The sequence below is a fragment of the Perna viridis genome, chromosome 2 (assembly GCF_037379345.1).
Source record: "Perna viridis isolate PV_CMFRI_1.1 ecotype Kerala chromosome 2, ASM3737934v1, whole genome shotgun sequence".
Lineage (NCBI taxonomy): Eukaryota > Metazoa > Mollusca > Bivalvia > Mytilida > Mytilidae > Perna > Perna viridis.
In genome coordinates, this window is record NC_142446.1 from 27,779,542 (window position 1) to 27,802,893 (window position 23,352).

Sequence of the window (23,352 nt, forward strand, 5' to 3'; positions counted from 1 at the left end):
GAGAGTTTACATTTATTTCTAAAGTTTTATATGTATATAATGGACACTAATACCGGTATTTAAAAACTGTTGTATTTCAAATGAAAATAACTTATCTCCTTCATTCAGCACTTTATAACTTGTATTTGAAGTGCATTTGGTCAGGCAATAGTAGATAAGGAGATGAGTGGTCTTCAATGAACTGTCATGTTCTACTTTTTTTTAAAAAGCCATAACAAACGACATACATATACCATAAACAAAAATTTAAGTTACATACAATATTCATCAAATAACAACAAATCAACGCCAGGAAAAGGGAATAAACAGCAAGATTCTTCATACACAATAAGGAAGACTACAACAACTACATAATCCAATTAAAATTACTTATTTGTTTTGCAAACACAAGTATGTAAATTATAACATTATGAGTTCAAGCACTAAAGTTGTGTGATAGTTAGTAAAAGAACCCCACTGATTATTGGTAAATTATTTAACAGATGAATAAAAAATTCAATTTTTATCAATTTAGATCGAAGTTCAGAATTGATATAGCAGTCACCTGAGCCCTTAGATTTGTAAAGCCTGATAGCATCTGCAATTATCTTACACTACCGCAGTAAAATAGTCCGTTGGCATACCCCATTTATGTTCTGATGCAGATTGTTAGGTCCATTTTATAGGTATTCCTAATATATACACTTTAATTCTATGTTATTTATGCCAATAAACAAATCTAAATTTACTGATTAATTTAGATTGTATAATCAATTCAATTAAAAAGAATTGATCTCTAACCTAAAAAAATAATTATTTCGTGTTTGCGTCAGAAAAAAATTCTAATGCAACATGAAATCCCAGCCATTCCTCCTCGAGAAGAATTGAGTATGTGCCTAAATAGTCATCTATCACAGAAATGATGCCGAGTTCCAATTGGAAGAGCTGTATTCGGAAATTTCATGCAGGCTTTGACGGAATATTTACTAAAAAGGGGACACTGGATCCGATCAAGAAACTTATGTAAGGAGAGGGGTTCCATGCTATTATTCGCCGCTTAATTTCTTGCCATTTTTTTATATAGCATAACCCCTGAGACCATCCCGATGTATCATTTACTGTAGCATGTATTTTTATTACGGTTACCGCCTCGTGGGATGACAAATCAAAATAAAACAATGATTAGACGATGGCATATGAATTTCGATAATGCATCTTTCAGGAATGGTGTGTCTGTTGGTATTGCTTTTTGTAATAATCATTCTATTTGGCTGATTTTTGCCATGTGTAAAGATAATGGAGCTGCAGGTGCTCCAGAGCCTTAAAATTGCATGGCTTGTGTTTTTTGCTCCAGACATAATTGTTGAAATTATATTCTAAGACTTTGGCGTTTATGTTCATGCACGCGTGTCCATAACTATGTGCTTTGAAACTAAGTGCTTTAAATGATACATAGGTGTCTATGCGATAACTTCTACCGCTCATCAACAAAGGAATGCAGCTAGTTGAGACATACATACATTTATCTAAGGACATGGTTTATTTCAATGATTGTGGCTTAAGTTTGAATAATTTGACAGGCAGCTTCGACTTGTGTGTCGATGAATTGAATTTCGACTTGAAAATTTAGAAACTGGGAAAGGCAAGCTAGTACTTTGTTGTTCAATTACGCAGTATAGCGGAGAGTTTTGTGTCAATTCATCTTGGTGTTCCATGTAAACTGACATCGAACATGAATATAACGCAAACTGGCGCACTGATACAATGTATCATGAATTTGGTGTGTATTTTTTTTTTGGTAATGTCCTTCATAATCAGAATGGTGAATTAAAAAAATCGGAGCTGAATATTAACCATTTACAACAATAGGCTTGTGTTTAGATAGTTTTGACTTTCCTTTTATTCCCTGTTATGCAATTTGACGATTACTAGTATTTGAGGTGTAAAAATTCAAACGATCGATATAAATTGATTCAGTACATTAGTACTTTGATTTAGTGAAAATACCACTTTGCTACGAATTGAAAATAATATGATTTTGTGATATAAAATAGTACTATGATATATTGAATCTTATATGCATCTGTAACAAATATTGTGAACAGATCGGTAAAAGGTTTGCGGGTCTCAATGACTTCTTCCCCTTCGTGATTTTCGAAGTCCTTTTGACAACCTGAAGGCCACGGAACTGGATGATTTTTTTGTCGCCAAGAGCCTAATTGCTACTACAATCGTGGGATAATTCTACTGTTGATATTAACATGACAATCATAAACATTGAACTTCTTTCTTCAATTAATAATTCAATATACAAACTATTTATTTCAATGTACATGTAGACAGACTGGCATTTGATGATACACGTATTAATTCTTGAAATAAATCCTTTTTAGGATAAACTTGCACACTACATGAAAAAGCTTTTTGGTTGCCGAGACTGCCAGATCAGGTTTTAATGGGTCAATAATGTTAAACCGTCTTGCTTTTTCGTTCTTTAATTTGCTTTCTTCCTTTCTTCTTTTTTTTGTTTTTGTTTTTGTGTTTTTGTTTTTGTTTATCTTTTTCTATTTTATCTATAAGTGTGCAACATCTAAAGAAATATGAGTTCTTAAAACAACTTCTCATTATCTATTTTAAAAATTGAAGTTTTCAACAGCTGGACTGCAGGCACTTCGACTTCGGAGACCTATCCCGTACTGCGGACACTTAACCTTCGGAGACCTTTCCTGGACTGCGGACACTTCGCCTAGCTTTAGAGACCCTTTTCTATAATTTCTCAGCTGATCATAGCTTACAGACACATCGTACAGGTTTTTTCGAATTGTTCCGAAATATTATAGACTTTATAACATTTCGTAACGATCCTTTGTGAACTTGAAGACTAAATATTTAATACACAGTTTGAATTAGTTGTTAAAAAGTCAATAAATAGTTTCAACACGTCTTGTGGAAATAAAAGAGGTAGGTAAAAAGTTCATGCTGTTTCAAACACGTGATTCAATATATACAAATTTATCAAAACAACCGAATTCAAATGACATATATCATACATTCTAAATGTTTTAAGTAAAACAATTGGATTAATATAATGTTATTGCTCTTGTATTATAAAGCAACAAAAGTATGTACACCTAAACATTGTGTAGTAGATTCTTAAACATGCCAACCGGGGGGCTTCGATTAAGGTGCTTATATTATCGAATTAAATGAAATGAAAAGGCTTTGAGAAAGAATAGTAATGAGGTTTCGCAGAGGACTTCAAAATTTGCATGAACCCATTGATTCACTTTTACGAGGTGATCGAAAAAACGAACACCTTTAGTAACGATGGCACCAAGAAGGTTGCTCAATTCATGTTTTTCGTGGGTAGTTACTCTAAGGACCACAATTTGTGCCTAACTACTCGAGTATCCTTTTCATATCATCTAATGATAATCTAAGTAGACCCTATTTAAAAGAAAAAACTACTTCCATGTAGCCAGGTCCTTTAATCTCATTGTTGTCATAAAGATGTTGTAGAATAGAATAAAATGTGCGATGAATGTTTCCATTGCTTTTATCTAAAAAAAAAACATCAGAGAAAGGACACAAAAGACTCTACTATGTATCTGGTCAATTGTGTTTTTAGATTGGCAAGGTATATAGGAGAATTTGTGGCTGAGCTGTGCGACTAGCACAATGGCTTTTCATTCAGTATCTATAGTTTTATTTTCCATTAATTTTTAAGTCGCTAATAGTGTGAACGACTTCTTGTACTCGTAATTTCGGTATTTAATATTCGCATATGATTTGCATAAATTTGTAGTTATACACCACATAATCCTGCAGATCTTCGCCATGTTCACCACCACACCATCATAGTTCCAGCTTCATACGAGATTAAAATATACCTGTTAAATATCATACACGTGTGTTCTACGTGTGTTTCTTGCTTGTATGAGAACGGGAAGTTTGCATAAAATGATCGGTTAGCTTTGAACATTACCTAGTTTTCGATTCAGGCACTAAGGCTAGTTACAAGACTATATAGGTCATATACATTAGCACGCCCCCATATTTATGAATACCCATTGCCAGCTGCTTAATCTGGTTCATAAACTGGTTCCCTGCCAATATCATAAGCGACTCAAAGATCGCTGTGTACAACGTACCTTTTTCAAAACATATCATACACATGTCTATGCGTGTTTTTGCTTGTATTAGAACGGAAAGTTTACATTAAAAGATAAAATGATCGGTTATCATTGAATTTATGTTATATTAACCAGTTTCCGATTCAAACACAGGCGTTCGTTACATTTGATTATATAAAGGTCATATATATTATCGGGACACCGATATCTATATATAGCCATTCGTTTCATGACGGTTACGAAAGAGTACGCAATAATATCAAGGGTACCAAGATTTTAGCAGAAGTCACGATTTTATAGCATATCGCATTTGTAACATTTCGGATGTTTAAAGTATGCCAAAATCAGTGACAGTGAATATTTGACGATTAGCGAGTTTGAAGACTTCAGTTTTTTATTTTTATTCTATCCAATCCTGCACATGAAAAACAATTCTGCTGATTCATTGTTTTCAATATTTCCACAGGTTACAAGGAAATTTTGTAACGTGTTAAATTTCTTGTAAATTTATCATTAGAAAACAAAGATCACGTTAAGAGCCATGCAGCAGCCATCATGAACTTTACCAATATGCAAGTTTGCGTCCCCTCACGGAAAGAGATTTCAGTTTCCTCTTAGTTTTCGCCTCCCTTATTTTTATTCCGGGCTTACCATAAATACCACTTCATCGAAGTTCTGATAAAAAATGATAAAATAAAGAACTCTTTCACCCTTCCGATGCACTTTTCAATTCATTCAGGTGTTTTGTGTATTCCGTTGTCTCCTCTTTACTTTAAGTTTTCTGTTTCTATCTACTTCATTTTTAAACGTTTTCTTTAAGGTTTTCTTCGTCGCTTGAATGAACCGATATTCCATGAGCGCGAGCATACTCTCGTCCGCATTAAAGAAAACGGAGCTTTTATATTTAAACTGAAGTTTACCATTTTGTTGCAAGTGTATTGACCGTAAGACCAATATAAAAACAATTGTGTAATATTTGAAGTTAGCTGAACAAATGGTTCTCAAGTTACAGTGCGACATGTAAAGCAAATCCCATATGAAAGGTACATAAAGTTTTCAGTTGTTGTATATGGGCATTTGAATGTTTATTCAAGGGAAACCATATTTTAAAGCAAATTATAAATAAGGTTATTCCTCCCAATCTGCTTTCCACACAAAAACTCAAAAATAACTTTATTTTCAGATTATCTTAAGATTGATTTGTGCGCGCTTTACGATTGGTTACGAGGATGAAAGATCTCTTTACGATTGGTTACGGAGATGAACGATCTCTTTACGACTTACTAAGAATGAATGCGATGCGTTTACGATAACTGCGGTTAAATACGAGCGATTTGCGAATGCGTACGTTACTGTTAAGAATAGTCGCGAATACAGTGCAAAATTGTTACGATCTGGTTCGAGCTTACGGATACATAACGAATGGCTTACGATAACTTAACGAGATTTTACGTTCTTTTGATTATCACAAAAACTTTGGTTCCTTGATTACTCTCTTACCAGTGAAATAAGTCAATAATATACCAAAAACTTCTTCGCCCATTGGTACGACAACCTAACCCTCTCCGTCATGGGCAAAGTATCCGTATATATTCGCAAAGGCCTCGCATGAATTCGTGTTTATCCGTTAATAAATCGGAAAACTATTGTAAACTACTCGCAATCATTCGTAAATGAATCGTTAAACAATCATACAAAATAGCAAACCAAACAGACCTTGTGAATGCATTACGAGTTCTTGCGATCGATAACGATGCCATACGAATGGTCTGGGAGATCTTCGCATATAAAATAATAAAAAAAGATTCATGGACATTCGTGTTAAAGTTTTTGATATGTCAAAAATTATCTTGTTTTGCGAATCGATGCCTACGAATTGTTAAGATTTTTTTACGAATACCGACGAGTTAAATACGAATGCTTGTATATTATTTGTAAGGATTCGCAGGAACGATTCGTATATATGAAGGGGGTATATATCTCCGAGGCATACCCTTAACCAAGAAGAGGAAGTTGTCTAACTTGGAACACAACCAAATTTTAATCCGGATTTCCTTGATCCAATCAAATCGTGACAATCGTAAGCATACTGTTATCAATTTGAAACTAATATCACTTACATATAAAGCATATTAAAATGTTGATAATATTTATAGGTCCAATGTTACTATTCTGTAAACATACTTTAACAGTAAGGCAATATATTAAAACACCACAATCATTTAGTAGTTGTTGGGATAATCGGTTTGTAATCAAATAAATCTGACGAAACATCGTCAAGTCTGTTCAGTCTACCTCAAAGGAAATTCGTGAGGCAAAAACAATTCATTTTTAATGCGTAGTAACTTAATTTAATTTTTATTAGCTTTTATTTTCATCACAGGATTTATACCAGTCATATCGACCTGAATCGCATTTCAAGGCTGTATATTTTTGTAACTACAGCTGATAATACAAATACTGACAACAGCTGAATGAAGTATAATGTAAGGACTTGTTTGTCCCAATTTTGTGCGTAATTACAGAAAATCAAATTATCAACTTTGGGGAAAGAGTTGGTCTTCCTCTAATTGAATGAATGACCATTACCAAATAAACTGTCTTAGGTAGTTTACTGAGCAATTGTCAATAACTGAAATTAAAACATTATGTTAATCCATACAGGTATATAATTTAATTTTTGTTTGAAAGTTTACACCTAATTCTCAATTGCCCAGTGACTATCTAAAGTTGTACTGATCATTCAATCAAGGGAAGCCCAACTCTATTCCCTGAAGTATTTTACTCGCTATAATACAGAGATGAACTTCAAATTCAGGCGACAACAGTTGCTTTTTTGGGGGGTACTGTTTTATCGGCTCCGGCAAAATGACCTAAGCGATATTACATTATGGTGTACGTTAAGGTGCACTATACAGTTACATTAAGGCGCACTGTTTCGCACACCAAATTCCACCCCCACCCCCCGTCAAATTTTGTAAAACTTACAATTAAGAGTTGAAATTTGGCGGATATATTGTTTAAATGTAGTTAGGCATTTATACATAGACAGATGTAATATATGTAACGGTAAATAGGTGCATTTAATTTAAATGTAGAATGGTATCCGGGACGTTTCAGTCCCCTGCCGTATTAGGTTCTCTCCTCAGCATCAGATGGCTGATTTTCAAAATACCTTATTTCGCATGAACTTTTGCAACTAAAATTGTGAGAGAATGAATCGAAAAGGGTCTTATTATTTTACCCTTTTCCATCTACTCCATGCATGCTTTCATCCTGTGGTAGTGTCTAAGTGCCTGATATTTTATAAAACATAGTATTTGGCTGTTAGTTTTGGAAAGGCACTCCTGATTTGTACTAAAACTCAGTAATCATTTTTTCAGTATGTTACCATGGCTACTTGATTTTATAACAATAATCACTAAATTACTTATAAATGACTTGAACCTCCACACACCAAGGATTTCAAAAATATGTACTTTTTTATGACAAAACACTAGAAATTTCTGTGCGGACTGCCTCAAACAGCATTATTTCAACAAAATGAGACCAAATTTTCAGAAATGACCTAACTGTATTGTACTACCTTAGGCTTTGTTTGCCGATTGGTGTTTATACGGTCTTGATTATCCTTGCGGATCTCGCACGACCGCCCCTTGCGGGGATTGTGTTAGTAGATGTCAGTTAGTAGTTGGAGGTGGCGACGCCCAGCCTTCGGGATACCTGACCGAAGAACCCAGGCAGAGTATGTCCTACTGGCGGCTGTGCTGCTCTGTTGACGCTCTGGCCTACTCCCAGACCCCACGTGGGTCCGAGAGCGTTTCCCCACTCTGTTTGGGAGTACGTCAACGTGAAGCGTGCACTTTGTTTGTTAGGGACAGGGCTATTTGTACTCAGATTAATGGGGATGTGCGATACTTCCTATTACACTCCTTTGTGTACCTAATTTAGTACGTTTTACTACGCTAGCTTATAGACTCCGCTATAGGATGTACGTGAACATAAAATCACGGCATGGGCACTACTCATTACAAACCCGCAAAACTGTTTCCGCTGCACTGAAATAATTTTCATATTAAAGGGTTAGGGTTTAGTACTGTAGGATTATATGACAAATGCAAATTTAGACTAAGATCATGAAAAAAATAAATTTGTTTATTGTGTATTGAAAATATACTTTATGCAGTTTCTGATGCTTTTTTTTAAATTATTTTTTAAGTAAATCCAAAGACTGGACCGTCATATTTTAGTTAAAGTTAGCAACCGGGTATTACGTTGTGTTCTACTATTCAAGATAGGTAAAATGAGCATTTGGAACGTACGCAAAAATAGTCCTACGCAGAAATTACCCCTGTTCCTCATAGTGCTGTGAAAAAAGTTCTCATCTTATTTAAAAAATTGAAACAGTTTCTGAAAGGAAAAACATTTCTGTACATTTTCTAGGTGCATTTTGCTTCTTGTGATGTGAAGCCTAATCTCCATAATGATTTTTAAATATACCCCTATCTTGTGAAAACACTGGGATTTCCCATGCTATTTATAGACCCTTCACTTCCGGTGACCAGTACTGCACTGCAAGTCTGCTAACCCCACATGCCATTCTGAGGATTGTGAGCTGACATATGTAGAATCATGCTGATATATAGTCATCTGCAGGTTAAAGTTAAGGTAAAGTCCAGAGAAGCCATTGAATATTGTGAAATTAGCATAGAAGCCTATGGGAAGTGGAATTAGTGGTTTTTAGCCTTAAGAAGAAGCCATGGCAAAATGAAAAGTTTCTTGAAATAGCTTTAAACTACTTGAAGATCTTGTTAACTTTGCCATGAGAGGAATACACTACAAAAATCCTTCAAAATATGCATTTTTTTAAGTTATAGGTCCAAATTATGGAAAATTGGTCTTTTTGGCTGATTTTTATGTCCTATCTTGTAAAAAGTGTAGAAAATTTAGTAAAAATATCAAATATTAAACTTTGAGGGCTATATTTACCTAAATATGGTAGTAATAAGCACTTGAAATCAAGTTTTGTGTAGATTTGAGCAAAAATTAGGTTAGAAATGAGGAAAAACTCACTTTCATTACTGCGGTTAAGGCCATATAAGCATTCCCCTATGGCAACATGGAAAATCCATTATTGAGCACTTTTTTTGCTTTAGGTGCCCTTTACTGGTCATGTTTTAATGTGAAAACACTGTATTTACAAATTTAAAGCCAAATATATCACCTTTTGTGAAAATTTAAAGATTTAGGATTTTTGACATGTGATCAAGAAAAAGGGGGAGGCATGTCAGAAATAAATTTTTAAAAATAGACCAATTTCTCAGAAAATGATTACTTTTAAAACTATTTCTTCATTAATATTGTTAAAAAACAAGTTGTGATTGATATTTTTTATTTGAAAAGTCAGAAAAAGTTCTTTGCAAATATTTAATGCATTTCAGTATGGTAGAATATTTTCACTTTTTTGCTCGCACAACTTGGTTACCCTATATTTAAAAATCAAATATTTAAAAAAGTGCTTGTCACATTTCACTGAAACTTTGCAAATGCATTCAGTATGTGTGTAGGAAGATACCTGTATAGTTATTTATTTTTTCTAAGACAAAAAGTGACCCTTTAGGTTACAGACCACCAATTCAACCAATGAGCATTTGGAACGTACGCAAAAATAGTCCTACGCAGAAATTACCCCTGTTCCTCATAGTGCTGTGAAAAAAGTTCTCATCTTATTTAAAAAATTGAAACAGTTTCTGAAAGGAAAAACATTTCTGTACATTTTCTAGGTGCATTTTGCTTCTTGTGATGTGAAGCCTAATCTCCATAATGATTTTTAAATATACCCCTATCTTGTGAAAACACTGGGATTTCCCATGCTATTTATAGACCCTTCACTTCCGGTGACCAGTACTGCACTGCAAGTCTGCTAACCCCACATGCCATTCTGAGGATTGTGAGCTGACATATGTAGAATCATGCTGATATATAGTCATCTGCAGGTTAAAGTTAAGGTAAAGTCCAGAGAAGCCATTGAATATTGTGAAATTAGCATAGAAGCCTATGGGAAGTGGAATTAGTGGTTTTTAGCCTTAAGAAGAAGCCATGGCAAAATGAAAAGTTTCTTGAAATAGCTTTAAACTACTTGAAGATCTTGTTAACTTTGCCATGAGAGGAATACACTACAAAAATCCTTCAAAATATGCATTTTTTTAAGTTATAGGTCCAAATTATGGAAAATTGGTCTTTTTGGCTGATTTTTATGTCCTATCTTGTAAAAAGTGTAGAAAATTTAGTAAAAATATCAAATATTAAACTTTGAGGGCTATATTTACCTAAATATGGTAGTAATAAGCACTTGAAATCAAGTTTTGTGTAGATTTGAGCAAAAATTAGGTTAGAAATGAGGAAAAACTCACTTTCATTACTGCGGTTAAGGCCATATAAGCATTCCCCTATGGCAACATGGAAAATCCATTATTGAGCACTTTTTTTGCTTTAGGTGCCCTTTACTGGTCATGTTTTAATGTGAAAACACTGTATTTACAAATTTAAAGCCAAATATATCACCTTTTGTGAAAATTTAAAGATTTAGGATTTTTGACATGTGATCAAGAAAAAGGGGGAGGCATGTCAGAAATAAATTTTTAAAAATAGACCAATTTCTCAGAAAATGATTACTTTTAAAACTATTTCTTCATTAATATTGTTAAAAAACAAGTTGTGATTGATATTTTTTATTTGAAAAGTCAGAAAAAGTTCTTTGCAAATATTTAATGCATTTCAGTATGGTAGAATATTTTCACTTTTTTGCTCGCACAACTTGGTTACCCTATATTTAAAAATCAAATATTTAAAAAAGTGCTTGTCACATTTCACTGAAACTTTGCAAATGCATTCAGTATGTGTGTAGGAAGATACCTGTATAGTTATTTATTTTTTCTAAGACAAAAAGTGACCCTTTAGGTTACAGACCACCAATTCAACCAATGAGCATTTGGAACGTACGCAAAAATAGTCCTACGCAGAAATTACCCCTGTTCCTCATAGTGCTGTGAAAAAAGTTCTCATCTTATTTAAAAAATTGAAACAGTTTCTGAAAGGAAAAACATTTCTGTACATTTTCTAGGTGCATTTTGCTTCTTGTGATGTGAAGCCTAATCTCCATAATGATTTTTAAATATACCCCTATCTTGTGAAAACACTGGGATTTCCCATGCTATTTATAGACCCTTCACTTCCGGTGACCAGTACTGCACTGCAAGTCTGCTAACCCCACATGCCATTCTGAGGATTGTGAGCTGACATATGTAGAATCATGCTGATATATAGTCATCTGCAGGTTAAAGTTAAGGTAAAGTCCAGAGAAGCCATTGAATATTGTGAAATTAGCATAGAAGCCTATGGGAAGTGGAATTAGTGGTTTTTAGCCTTAAGAAGAAGCCATGGCAAAATGAAAAGTTTCTTGAAATAGCTTTAAACTACTTGAAGATCTTGTTAACTTTGCCATGAGAGGAATACACTACAAAAATCCTTCAAAATATGCATTTTTTTAAGTTATAGGTCCAAATTATGGAAAATTGGTCTTTTTGGCTGATTTTTATGTCCTATCTTGTAAAAAGTGTAGAAAATTTAGTAAAAATATCAAATATTAAACTTTGAGGGCTATATTTACCTAAATATGGTAGTAATAAGCACTTGAAATCAAGTTTTGTGTAGATTTGAGCAAAAATTAGGTTAGAAATGAGGAAAAACTCACTTTCATTACTGCGGTTAAGGCCATATAAGCATTCCCCTATGGCAACATGGAAAATCCATTATTGAGCACTTTTTTTGCTTTAGGTGCCCTTTACTGGTCATGTTTTAATGTGAAAACACTGTATTTACAAATTTAAAGCCAAATATATCACCTTTTGTGAAAATTTAAAGATTTAGGATTTTTGACATGTGATCAAGAAAAAGGGGGAGGCATGTCAGAAATAAATTTTTAAAAATAGACCAATTTCTCAGAAAATGATTACTTTTAAAACTATTTCTTCATTAATATTGTTAAAAAACAAGTTGTGATTGATATTTTTTATTTGAAAAGTCAGAAAAAGTTCTTTGCAAATATTTAATGCATTTCAGTATGGTAGAATATTTTCACTTTTTTGCTCGCACAACTTGGTTACCCTATATTTAAAAATCAAATATTTAAAAAAGTGCTTGTCACATTTCACTGAAACTTTGCAAATGCATTCAGTATGTGTGTAGGAAGATACCTGTATAGTTATTTATTTTTTCTAAGACAAAAAGTGACCCTTTAGGTTACAGACCACCAATTCAACCAATGAGCATTTGGAACGTACGCAAAAATAGTCCTACGCAGAAATTACCCCTGTTCCTCATAGTGCTGTGAAAAAAGTTCTCATCTTATTTAAAAAATTGAAACAGTTTCTGAAAGGAAAAACATTTCTGTACATTTTCTAGGTGCATTTTGCTTCTTGTGATGTGAAGCCTAATCTCCATAATGATTTTTAAATATACCCCTATCTTGTGAAAACACTGGGATTTCCCATGCTATTTATAGACCCTTCACTTCCGGTGACCAGTACTGCACTGCAAGTCTGCTAACCCCACATGCCATTCTGAGGATTGTGAGCTGACATATGTAGAATCATGCTGATATATAGTCATCTGCAGGTTAAAGTTAAGGTAAAGTCCAGAGAAGCCATTGAATATTGTGAAATTAGCATAGAAGCCTATGGGAAGTGGAATTAGTGGTTTTTAGCCTTAAGAAGAAGCCATGGCAAAATGAAAAGTTTCTTGAAATAGCTTTAAACTACTTGAAGATCTTGTTAACTTTGCCATGAGAGGAATACACTACAAAAATCCTTCAAAATATGCATTTTTTTAAGTTATAGGTCCAAATTATGGAAAATTGGTCTTTTTGGCTGATTTTTATGTCCTATCTTGTAAAAAGTGTAGAAAATTTAGTAAAAATATCAAATATTAAACTTTGAGGGCTATATTTACCTAAATATGGTAGTAATAAGCACTTGAAATCAAGTTTTGTGTAGATTTGAGCAAAAATTAGGTTAGAAATGAGGAAAAACTCACTTTCATTACTGCGGTTAAGGCCATATAAGCATTCCCCTATGGCAACATGGAAAATCCATTATTGAGCACTTTTTTTGCTTTAGGTGCCCTTTACTGGTCATGTTTTAATGTGAAAACACTGTATTTACAAATTTAAAGCCAAATATATCACCTTTTGTGAAAATTTAAAGATTTAGGATTTTTGACATGTGATCAAGAAAAAGGGGGAGGCATGTCAGAAATAAATTTTTAAAAATAGACCAATTTCTCAGAAAATGATTACTTTTAAAACTATTTCTTCATTAATATTGTTAAAAAACAAGTTGTGATTGATATTTTTTATTTGAAAAGTCAGAAAAAGTTCTTTGCAAATATTTAATGCATTTCAGTATGGTAGAATATTTTCACTTTTTTGCTCGCACAACTTGGTTACCCTATATTTAAAAATCAAATATTTAAAAAAGTGCTTGTCACATTTCACTGAAACTTTGCAAATGCATTCAGTATGTGTGTAGGAAGATACCTGTATAGTTATTTATTTTTTCTAAGACAAAAAGTGACCCTTTAGAAGAAGCCATGGCAAAATGAAAAGTTTCTTGAAATAGCTTTAAACTACTTGAAGATCTTGTTAACTTTGCCATGAGAGGAATACACTACAAAAATCCTTCAAAATATGCATTTTTTTAAGTTATAGGTCCAAATTATGGAAAATTGGTCTTTTTGGCTGATTTTTATGTCCTATCTTGTAAAAAGTGTAGAAAATTTAGTAAAAATATCAAATATTAAACTTTGAGGGCTATATTTACCTAAATATGGTAGTAATAAGCACTTGAAATCAAGTTTTGTGTAGATTTGAGCAAAAATTAGGTTAGAAATGAGGAAAAACTCACTTTCATTACTGCGGTTAAAGCCATATAAGCATTCCCCTATGGCAACATGGAAAATCCATTATTGAGCACTTTTTTTGCTTTAGGTGCCCTTTACTGGTCATGTTTTAATGTGAAAACACTGTATTTACAAATTTAAAGCCAAATATATCACCTTTTGTGAAAATTTAAAGATTTAGGATTTTTGACATGTGATCAAGAAAAAGGGGGAGGCATGTCAGAAATAAATTTTTAAAAATAGACCAATTTCTCAGAAAATGATTACTTTTAAAACTATTTCTTCATTAATATTGTTAAAAAACAAGTTGTGATTGATATTTTTTATTTGAAAAGTCAGAAAAAGTTCTTTGCAAATATTTAATGCATTTCAGTATGGTAGAATATTTTCACTTTTTTGCTCGCACAACTTGGTTACCCTATATTTAAAAATCAAATATTTAAAAAAGTGCTTGTCACATTTCACTGAAACTTTGCAAATGCATTCAGTATGTGTGTAGGAAGATACCTGTATAGTTATTTATTTTTTCTAAGACAAAAAGTGACCCTTTAGGTTACAGACCACCAATTCAACCAATGAGCATTTGGAACGTACGCAAAAATAGTCCTACGCAGAAATTACCCCTGTTCCTCATAGTGCTGTGAAAAAAGTTCTCATCTTATTTAAAAAATTGAAACAGTTTCTGAAAGGAAAAACATTTCTGTACATTTTCTAGGTGCATTTTGCTTCTTGTGATGTGAAGCCTAATCTCCATAATGATTTTTAAATATACCCCTATCTTGTGAAAACACTGGGATTTCCCATGCTATTTATAGACCCTTCACTTCCGGTGACCAGTACTGCACTGCAAGTCTGCTAACCCCACATGCCATTCTGAGGATTGTGAGCTGACATATGTAGAATCATGCTGATATATAGTCATCTGCAGGTTAAAGTTAAGGTAAAGTCCAGAGAAGCCATTGAATATTGTGAAATTAGCATAGAAGCCTATGGGAAGTGGAATTAGTGGTTTTTAGCCTTAAGAAGAAGCCATGGCAAAATGAAAAGTTTCTTGAAATAGCTTTAAACTACTTGAAGATCTTGTTAACTTTGCCATGAGAGGAATACACTACAAAAATCCTTCAAAATATGCATTTTTTTAAGTTATAGGTCCAAATTATGGAAAATTGGTCTTTTTGGCTGATTTTTATGTCCTATCTTGTAAAAAGTGTAGAAAATTTAGTAAAAATATCAAATATTAAACTTTGAGGGCTATATTTACCTAAATATGGTAGTAATAAGCACTTGAAATCAAGTTTTGTGTAGATTTGAGCAAAAATTAGGTTAGAAATGAGGAAAAACTCACTTTCATTACTGCGGTTAAGGCCATATAAGCATTCCCCTATGGCAACATGGAAAATCCATTATTGAGCACTTTTTTTGCTTTAGGTGCCCTTTACTGGTCATGTTTTAATGTGAAAACACTGTATTTACAAATTTAAAGCCAAATATATCACCTTTTGTGAAAATTTAAAGATTTAGGATTTTTGACATGTGATCAAGAAAAAGGGGGAGGCATGTCAGAAATAAATTTTTAAAAATAGACCAATTTCTCAGAAAATGATTACTTTTAAAACTATTTCTTCATTAATATTGTTAAAAAACAAGTTGTGATTGATATTTTTTATTTGAAAAGTCAGAAAAAGTTCTTTGCAAATATTTAATGCATTTCAGTATGGTAGAATATTTTCACTTTTTTGCTCGCACAACTTGGTTACCCTATATTTAAAAATCAAATATTTAAAAAAGTGCTTGTCACATTTCACTGAAACTTTGCAAATGCATTCAGTATGTGTGTAGGAAGATACCTGTATAGTTATTTATTTTTTCTAAGACAAAAAGTGACCCTTTAGGTTACAGACCACCAATTCAACCAATGAGCATTTGGAACGTACGCAAAAATAGTCCTACGCAGAAATTACCCCTGTTCCTCATAGTGCTGTGAAAAAAGTTCTCATCTTATTTAAAAAATTGAAACAGTTTCTGAAAGGAAAAACATTTCTGTACATTTTCTAGGTGCATTTTGCTTCTTGTGATGTGAAGCCTAATCTCCATAATGATTTTTAAATATACCCCTATCTTGTGAAAACACTGGGATTTCCCATGCTATTTATAGACCCTTCACTTCCGGTGACCAGTACTGCACTGCAAGTCTGCTAACCCCACATGCCATTCTGAGGATTGTGAGCTGACATATGTAGAATCATGCTGATATATAGTCATCTGCAGGTTAAAGTTAAGGTAAAGTCCAGAGAAGCCATTGAATATTGTGAAATTAGCATAGAAGCCTATGGGAAGTGGAATTAGTGGTTTTTAGCCTTAAGAAGAAGCCATGGCAAAATGAAAAGTTTCTTGAAATAGCTTTAAACTACTTGAAGATCTTGTTAACTTTGCCATGAGAGGAATACACTACAAAAATCCTTCAAAATATGCATTTTTTTAAGTTATAGGTCCAAATTATGGAAAATTGGTCTTTTTGGCTGATTTTTATGTCCTATCTTGTAAAAAGTGTAGAAAATTTAGTAAAAATATCAAATATTAAACTTTGAGGGCTATATTTACCTAAATATGGTAGTAATAAGCACTTGAAATCAAGTTTTGTGTAGATTTGAGCAAAAATTAGGTTAGAAATGAGGAAAAACTCACTTTCATTACTGCGGTTAAGGCCATATAAGCATTCCCCTATGGCAACATGGAAAATCCATTATTGAGCACTTTTTTTGCTTTAGGTGCCCTTTACTGGTCATGTTTTAATGTGAAAACACTGTATTTACAAATTTAAAGCCAAATATATCACCTTTTGTGAAAATTTAAAGATTTAGGATTTTTGACATGTGATCAAGAAAAAGGGGGAGGCATGTCAGAAATAAATTTTTAAAAATAGACCAATTTCTCAGAAAATGATTACTTTTAAAACTATTTCTTCATTAATATTGTTAAAAAACAAGTTGTGATTGATATTTTTTATTTGAAAAGTCAGAAAAAGTTCTTTGCAAATATTTAATGCATTTCAGTATGGTAGAATATTTTCACTTTTTTGCTCGCACAACTTGGTTACCCTATATTTAAAAATCAAATATTTAAAAAAGTGCTTGTCACATTTCACTGAAACTTTGCAAATGCATTCAGTATGTGTGTAGGAAGATACCTGTATAGTTATTTATTTTTTCTAAGACAAAAAGTGACCCTTTAGGTTACAGACCACCAATTCAACCAATGAGCATTTGGAACGTACGCAAAAATAGTCCTACGCAGAAATTACCCCTGTTCCTCATAGTGCTGTGAAAAAAGTTCTCATCTTATTTAAAAAATTGAAACAGTTTCTGAAAGGAAAAACATTTCTGTACATTTTCTAGGTGCATTTTGCTTCTTGTGATGTGAAGCCTAATCTCCATAATGATTTTTAAATATACCCCTATCTTGTGAAAACACTGGGATTTCCCATGCTATTTATAGACCCTTCACTTCCGGTGACCAGTACTGCACTGCAAGTCCGCTAACCCCACATGCCATTCTGAGGATTGTGAGCTGACATATGTAGAATCATGCTGATATATAGTCATCTGCAGGTTAAAGTTAAGGTAAAGTCCAGAGAAGCCATTGAATATTGTGAAATTAGCATAGAAGCCTATGGGAAGTGGAATTAGTGGTTTTTAGCCTTAAGAAGAAGCCATGGCAAAATGAAAAGTTTCTTGAAATAGCTTTAAACTACTTGAAGATCTTGTTAACTTTGCCATGAGAGGAATACACTACAAAAATCCTTCAAAATATGCATTTTTTTAAGTTATAGGTCCAAATTATGGAAAATTGGTCTTTTTGGCTGATTTTTATGTCCTATCTTGTAAAAAGTGTAGAAAATTTAGTAAAAATATCAAATATTAAACTTTGAGGGCTATATTTACCTAAATATGGTAGTAATAAGCACTTGAAATCAAGTTTTGTGTAGATTTGAGCAAAAATTAGGTTAGAAATGAGGAAAAACTCACTTTCATTACTGCGGTTAAGGCCATATAAGCATTCCCCTATGGCAACATGGAAAATCCATTATTGAGCACTTTTTTTGCTTTAGGTGCCCTTTACTGGTCATGTTTTAATGTGAAAACACTGTATTTACAAATTTAAAGCCAAATATATCACCTTTTGTGAAAATTTAAAGATTTAGGATTTTTGACATGTGATCAAGAAAAAGGGGGAGGCATGTCAGAAATAAATTTTTAAAAATAGACCAATTTCTCAGAAAATGATTACTTTTAAAACTATTTCTTCATTAATATTGTTAAAAAACAAGTTGTGATTGATATTTTTTATTTGAAAAGTCAGAAAAAGTTCTTTGCAAATATTTAATGCATTTCAGTATGGTAGAATATTTTCACTTTTTTGCTCGCACAACTTGGTTACCCTATATTTAAAAATCAAATATTTAAAAAAGTGCTTGTCACATTTCACTGAAACTTTGCAAATGCATTCAGTATGTGTGTAGGAAGATACCTGTATAGTTATTTATTTTTTCTAAGACAAAAAGTGACCCTTTAGGTTACAGACCACCAATTCAACCAATGAGCATTTGGAACGTACGCAAAAATAGTCCTACGCAGAAATTACCCCTGTTCCTCATAGTGCTGTGAAAAAAGTTCTCATCTTATTTAAAAAATTGAAACAGTTTCTGAAAGGAAAAACATTTCTGTACATTTTCTAGGTGCATTTTGCTTCTTGTGATGTGAAGCCTAATCTCCATAATGATTTTTAAATATACCCCTATCTTGTGAAAACACTGGGATTTCCCATGCTATTTATAGACCCTTCACTTCCGGTGACCAGTACTGCACTGCAAGTCTGCTAACCCCACATGCCATTCTGAGGATTGTGAGCTGACATATGTAGAATCATGCTGATATATAGTCATCTGCAGGTTAAAGTTAAGGTAAAGTCCAGAGAAGCCATTGAATATTGTGAAATTAGCATAGAAGCCTATGGGAAGTGGAATTAGTGGTTTTTAGCCTTAAGAAGAAGCCATGGCAAAATGAAAAGTTTCTTGAAATAGCTTTAAACTACTTGAAGATCTTGTTAACTTTGCCATGAGAGGAATACACTACAAAAATCCTTCAAAATATGCATTTTTTTAAGTTATAGGTCCAAATTATGGAAAATTGGTCTTTTTGGCTGATTTTTATGTCCTATCTTGTAAAAAGTGTAGAAAATTTAGTAAAAATATCAAATATTAAACTTTGAGGGCTATATTTACCTAAATATGGTAGTAATAAGCACTTGAAATCAAGTTTTGTGTAGATTTGAGCAAAAATTAGGTTAGAAATGAGGAAAAACTCACTTTCATTACTGCGGTTAAGGCCATATAAGCATTCCCCTATGGCAACATGGAAAATCCATTATTGAGCACTTTTTTTGCTTTAGGTGCCCTTTACTGGTCATGTTTTAATGTGAAAACACTGTATTTACAAATTTAAAGCCAAATATATCACCTTTTGTGAAAATTTAAAGATTTAGGATTTTTGACATGTGATCAAGAAAAAGGGGGAGGCATGTCAGAAATAAATTTTTAAAAATAGACCAATTTCTCAGAAAATGATTACTTTTAAAACTATTTCTTCATTAATATTGTTAAAAAACAAGTTGTGATTGATATTTTTTATTTGAAAAGTCAGAAAAAGTTCTTTGCAAATATTTAATGCATTTCAGTATGGTAGAATATTTTCACTTTTTTGCTCGCACAACTTGGTTACCCTATATTTAAAAATCAAATATTTAAAAAAGTGCTTGTCACATTTCACTGAAACTTTGCAAATGCATTCAGTATGTGTGTAGGAAGATACCTGTATAGTTATTTATTTTTTCTAAGACAAAAAGTGACCCTTTAGGTTACAGACCACCAATTCAACCAATGAGCATTTGGAACGTACGCAAAAATAGTCCTACGCAGAAATTACCCCTGTTCCTCATAGTGCTGTGAAAAAAGTTCTCATCTTATTTAAAAAATTGAAACAGTTTCTGAAAGGAAAAACATTTCTGTACATTTTCTAGGTGCATTTTGCTTCTTGTGATGTGAAGCCTAATCTCCATAATGATTTTTAAATATACCCCTATCTTGTGAAAACACTGGGATTTCCCATGCTATTTATAGACCCTTCACTTCCGGTGACCAGTACTGCACTGCAAGTCTGCTAACCCCACATGCCATTCTGAGGATTGTGAGCTGACATATGTAGAATCATGCTGATATATAGTCATCTGCAGGTTAAAGTTAAGGTAAAGTCCAGAGAAGCCATTGAATATTGTGAAATTAGCATAGAAGCCTATGGGAAGTGGAATTAGTGGTTTTTAGCCTTAAGAAGAAGCCATGGCAAAATGAAAAGTTTCTTGAAATAGCTTTAAACTACTTGAAGATCTTGTTAACTTTGCCATGAGAGGAATACACTACAAAAATCCTTCAAAATATGCATTTTTTTAAGTTATAGGTCCAAATTATGGAAAATTGGTCTTTTTGGCTGATTTTTATGTCCTATCTTGTAAAAAGTGTAGAAAATTTAGTAAAAATATCAAATATTAAACTTTGAGGGCTATATTTACCTAAATATGGTAGTAATAAGCACTTGAAATCAAGTTTTGTGTAGATTTGAGCAAAAATTAGGTTAGAAATGAGGAAAAACTCACTTTCATTACTGCGGTTAAGGCCATATAAGCATTCCCCTATGGCAACATGGAAAATCCATTATTGAGCACTTTTTTTGCTTTAGGTGCCCTTTACTGGTCATGTTTTAATGTGAAAACACTGTATTTACAAATTTAAAGCCAAATATATCACCTTTTGTGAAAATTTAAAGATTTAGGATTTTTGACATGTGATCAAGAAAAAGGGGGAGGCATGTCAGAAATAAATTTTTAAAAATAGACCAATTTCTCAGAAAATGATTACTTTTAAAACTATTTCTTCATTAATATTGTTAAAAAACAAGTTGTGATTGATATTTTTTATTTGAAAAGTCAGAAAAAGTTCTTTGCAAATATTTAATGCATTTCAGTATGGTAGAATATTTTCACTTTTTTGCTCGCACAACTTGGTTACCCTATATTTAAAAATCAAATATTTAAAAAAGTGCTTGTCACATTTCACTGAAACTTTGCAAATGCATTCAGTATGTGTGTAGGAAGATACCTGTATAGTTATTTATTTTTTCTAAGACAAAAAGTGACCCTTTAGGTTACAGACCACCAATTCAACCAATGAGCATTTGGAACGTACGCAAAAATAGTCCTACGCAGAAATTACCCCTGTTCCTCATAGTGCTGTGAAAAAAGTTCTCATCTTATTTAAAAAATTGAAACAGTTTCTGAAAGGAAAAACATTTCTGTACATTTTCTAGGTGCATTTTGCTTCTTGTGATGTGAAGCCTAATCTCCATAATGATTTTTAAATATACCCCTATCTTGTGAAAACACTGGGATTTCCCATGCTATTTATAGACCCTTCACTTCCGGTGACCAGTACTGCACTGCAAGTCTGCTAACCCCACATGCCATTCTGAGGATTGTGAGCTGACATATGTAGAATCATGCTGATATATAGTCATCTGCAGGTTAAAGTTAAGGTAAAGTCCAGAGAAGCCATTGAATATTGTGAAATTAGCATAGAAGCCTATGGGAAGTGGAATTAGTGGTTTTTAGCCTTAAGAAGAAGCCATGGCAAAATGAAAAGTTTCTTGAAATAGCTTTAAACTACTTGAAGATCTTGTTAACTTTGCCATGAGAGGAATACACTACAAAAATCCTTCAAAATATGCATTTTTTTAAGTTATAGGTCCAAATTATGGAAAATTGGTCTTTTTGGCTGATTTTTATGTCCTATCTTGTAAAAAGTGTAGAAAATTTAGTAAAAATATCAAATATTAAACTTTGAGGGCTATATTTACCTAAATATGGTAGTAATAAGCACTTGAAATCAAGTTTTGTGTAGATTTGAGCAAAAATTAGGTTAGAAATGAGGAAAAACTCACTTTCATTACTGCGGTTAAGGCCATATAAGCATTCCCCTATGGCAACATGGAAAATCCATTATTGAGCACTTTTTTTGCTTTAGGTGCCCTTTACTGGTCATGTTTTAATGTGAAAACACTGTATTTACAAATTTAAAGCCAAATATATCACCTTTTGTGAAAATTTAAAGATTTAGGATTTTTGACATGTGATCAAGAAAAAGGGGGAGGCATGTCAGAAATAAATTTTTAAAAATAGACCAATTTCTCAGAAAATGATTACTTTTAAAACTATTTCTTCATTAATATTGTTAAAAAACAAGTTGTGATTGATATTTTTTATTTGAAAAGTCAGAAAAAGTTCTTTGCAAATATTTAATGCATTTCAGTATGGTAGAATATTTTCACTTTTTTGCTCGCACAACTTGGTTACCCTATATTTAAAAATCAAATATTTAAAAAAGTGCTTGTCACATTTCACTGAAACTTTGCAAATGCATTCAGTATGTGTGTAGGAAGATACCTGTATAGTTATTTATTTTTTCTAAGACAAAAAGTGACCCTTTAGGTTACAGACCACCAATTCAACCAATGAGCATTTGGAACGTACGCAAAAATAGTCCTACGCAGAAATTACCCCTGTTCCTCATAGTGCTGTGAAAAAAGTTCTCATCTTATTTAAAAAATTGAAACAGTTTCTGAAAGGAAAAACATTTCTGTACATTTTCTAGGTGCATTTTGCTTCTTGTGATGTGAAGCCTAATCTCCATAATGATTTTTAAATATACCCCTATCTTGTGAAAACACTGGGATTTCCCATGCTATTTATAGACCCTTCACTTCCGGTGACCAGTACTGCACTGCAAGTCTGCTAACCCCACATGCCATTCTGAGGATTGTGAGCTGACATATGTAGAATCATGCTGATATATAGTCATCTGCAGGTTAAAGTTAAGGTAAAGTCCAGAGAAGCCATTGAATATTGTGAAATTAGCATAGAAGCCTATGGGAAGTGGAATTAGTGGTTTTTAGCCTTAAGAAGAAGCCATGGCAAAATGAAAAGTTTCTTGAAATAGCTTTAAACTACTTGAAGATCTTGTTAACTTTGCCATGAGAGGAATACACTACAAAAATCCTTCAAAATATGCATTTTTTTAAGTTATAGGTCCAAATTATGGAAAATTGGTCTTTTTGGCTGATTTTTATGTCCTATCTTGTAAAAAGTGTAGAAAATTTAGTAAAAATATCAAATATTAAAC

At 32.7% G+C, this 23,352-nt stretch overlaps 1 protein-coding gene across 1 annotated transcript in view; it reads right to left on the minus strand.

Annotated features, from left to right (window-relative positions):
• LOC148624314 (integrin beta-like protein C) overlaps window positions 1-23,352 on the minus strand; it is a 269,209-nt gene that overhangs the window by 16,746 nt on the left and 229,111 nt on the right. The gene's annotated exons all lie outside the window — the stretch shown is intronic.